At 41.7% G+C, this 3101-nt stretch overlaps 1 pseudogene; it reads right to left on the bottom strand.

Annotated features, from left to right (window-relative positions):
* Positions 1-2082: 2082 nt before the first annotated feature.
* LOC101966940 (mitotic spindle assembly checkpoint protein MAD2A-like) lies at positions 2083-2717 on the bottom strand (annotated as a pseudogene).
* Between the last annotated feature and the right edge of the window lie 384 nt (positions 2718-3101).

Genomic DNA, 3101 nt, shown 5'->3' with positions numbered 1-3101 from the left:
TATAAAATAGGATAAAACTAGCTGACATGCTTGAAATTCCTAAGTTGATGGGAAACTCTTCATTATTCAAATGATAATCACAATAATTCACACTTTCTGAATCCAATTTTATTTCTCTCTAAATGTTTACATTACAGCATTTCATTCTTTCTTGGCACTTCAGAGGACAGAGCCACAAGAGAGAGGAGAAAAAAAAATAATAATACCAGCAAGTATTATGTTTTGTTACCTAGTTTGGTCTCAGATGAAGTCTGTCATTTCAATAAGAGTTTGGATCTTGGAGAATATATTCCTTTGTTCTTGAACTTTTTCTGTGCTTAAAACTTCTGTTTTATTTTTCCCCTCCTACATTTTTTTTTCAGAATATCACTTTATTAAGTATGAACATTTTCTAGAAGGACAGTGAGGTTTGGCTTTATACCCTCAGATACAGCAATGGTTTCACAGGAGGTAGTGTTCAGGGGGCATGCTAGTAGTTCAAATGTGCCTTAACACATCCGCACTTGCTGGGAACCTTCCTGTTTTATGGCCTCCCCAATTCAATCCTGCTTCCTCAGGTGGATGACAGCTAAGAAACCTGCTCAGATTTCCTTCCCTCCACCTCCCTGCTGGCGGCATTTCTATTTCCTTCTATTCTAAAAGAGGCTGCTCAGATTTCCTTTGTGGGGTACAGGTCCCCCCTGGCTTCTTCCGCTCTTGCTCGGCAACAGGTGGCTGTTTTGAACGGTCAGATCCCCTTTACTCCCTGGCTGTCAGAATTCATTCCCAGTGGGAAGGTAGACATCTGAGTTTCTTTCAGACTTCAATGGGTAAGTTGCCAATTTTCCATTTTATAAAAATAATTTTCCTTTGATGGAATAATCTCATTCCTGAACCATTCCATTAAGCAAAAATAAAAGGGATTTCAACCATATTTAAAGCTGAATCAGTATTGATCAGTATGATGCCTTATCCCTGACATCTGCCAAAAGGTCTCCAAGCGTATGGGTCAATTCTGTTAACTAAAGAGAAATGGAGTAGAAATTCGGGCAATCTTGCTTTTAATGATCAATGTTTCATGATAGATTTCAGTGTGCTTTGCTTTACCAATATATTTGGATTTGGAAAACGGTGAATGAGATTATCTCAGGAGAGGACACAGCACCATATACAATAAAAACATTCACCCCGGTAATAGTGAATGTCAGTCAGGTTTGGAAGTCATGAGGAACAGCGATTATCTTAACAATAGAAAATGAAAATACTTACAATGTGTCTTTTTCCATAGGAAGAGACTAAGAAAGTAGTCCCTTGTTATTTTCCATAAAGAGAAAATGAAGGCTAATGGGCAGTACTATTAAAATGGTAGATGGTCTCATCATTTGATACCAGGTATGAAATTTTCCCAGAGTCCCCGGGCTGTGAAAAATGATACAATGGATTGTTTAAAGATTTGTCAAACTAAATTTTATTCTGAACCCTACTCCTCTTATTGATCTACCCAGAAATTTTTTTTTTATCACTTGAAGCTTGATTTATAAACCATTGAAAGTGTTTCAGAGTTCTGTATTACAAGAATTAAACAGCACTAGTATCTCCTGCTTCATGGATTCAATATATATATATATATTAGAACCAAATAGCATTTTTCCCATGTGGAAACTATACAACATAATAAATGACAGAGACCCCAATAAAGCATTTTTCATTACTTTCAGGATCTAAACAAAGATTCGGAATGTTCAGAGCTCTTTTGCTAATTATTTTATATTCTAAAATCTATCTATATTCTGAGTCAATTACTTGACCAAAACAATTGAGGAAAAGTAATTAGCTTTGTAGCGAAACACTTTCCACCTACAAGATCATGTTCAAAGGAATTCATGTTGCAATGCTGACAGGATCTGCTGGCTGCTCTGAAAAAAGCGCGGTGCACTCTCCACATCAACCCTGAGGCAGGCCACTCAGGGATCAACAACAGTTACACACAGTTCATCCAGAATGGGGCTGGCTCACCAGCCAAAGTCCTCCATGAAACAACATATCAACTGCAGCTGCCCTGGTTTCACACCGAGAATTACGATACAGCATCTTCTCACCCCCTCAGTCATTGACAGGAATTTTGGAGGCCACCGTGCTGTTTACTTTGTGGATCGTGGAAGTAAATGAACCAAGACAGACTTCCTCGGAATTGGTAATGAACTGCGTCCGACCCTTCCCATTTCTCAGGTACCACCAAGTCTTTGTATAAATCAGTAGATCAAATGAACAAGAAACTTCCAACAGCGGCAGAAACGTCACTGTCGCCATCCTGGATGGCTTTCTGAGACTTCTCTCTGGGAGCACTGTCGTCTTTTGCAGTCTTGTCACACTCAGTATCCAATTGCCACCTTTCAAGGACCTCCCCACTTTCCACGTTGGAGATGCCCACCACCAGCTTCTGAACTGAGCCCTTGTACAGCCAATCTGGGGCATTATGCTGCTTAAAAGAGACACGCTGACCGTTTGGTGGCCAGTCACTTTCAGCTGCTCCACCACGCTGCTGAGGTACTTGATGAGCTCGGGGTAGGTGGTCACCAGAAGGGTGCGGCTGCACCGGGGGAAGGTCTCCGGGGGGCGGGGGGGTAAATGCCGCGCTGATACAGGATGCTGTTGATGCCGAACGAGAAGAACTCTGCCACCATCTCCGCGCTCCCGTGCAGGGTGATACCCTGCTCCCGAGACAGCTGCCGCGCCATGGCGAGTCCGCGACCGAGAAATTTGGTCTCCTACCTAGAAATTTGGTCTCTGTTATTTTTATCTTTTCCTCAAGAGTTTTGCAAAGTCATGTATGCTTGGATACAGAGTAGAATATTCTAGAAGGCCTCTCCATTCTTGATCCATGCTCATCATCACTAATGGGTTCTCCATTCTGTCATTATTGGGGCTTGGAATCAGGAAGCCCTCTGGCTCCCCCATGCACTTTTGGACACTGGAGGTCCCATGCCTAGGATACTCGAAATCTTTCTTGGAGAATATCATTGTTGAGATTTGTCCCCACCAAAACTTATGTTGAAATTTGATTCCCAGTGCAGCAATGTCAAAATGTGGTGGGATCTGAAAGAGGCAATTAGGTCATGAGG

The sequence above is a fragment of the Ictidomys tridecemlineatus genome, chromosome 7 (assembly GCF_052094955.1).
Source record: "Ictidomys tridecemlineatus isolate mIctTri1 chromosome 7, mIctTri1.hap1, whole genome shotgun sequence".
Taxonomy (NCBI): Eukaryota; Metazoa; Chordata; class Mammalia; order Rodentia; family Sciuridae; genus Ictidomys; species Ictidomys tridecemlineatus.
This window is presented reverse-complemented; position numbering and strand designations above follow the sequence as displayed.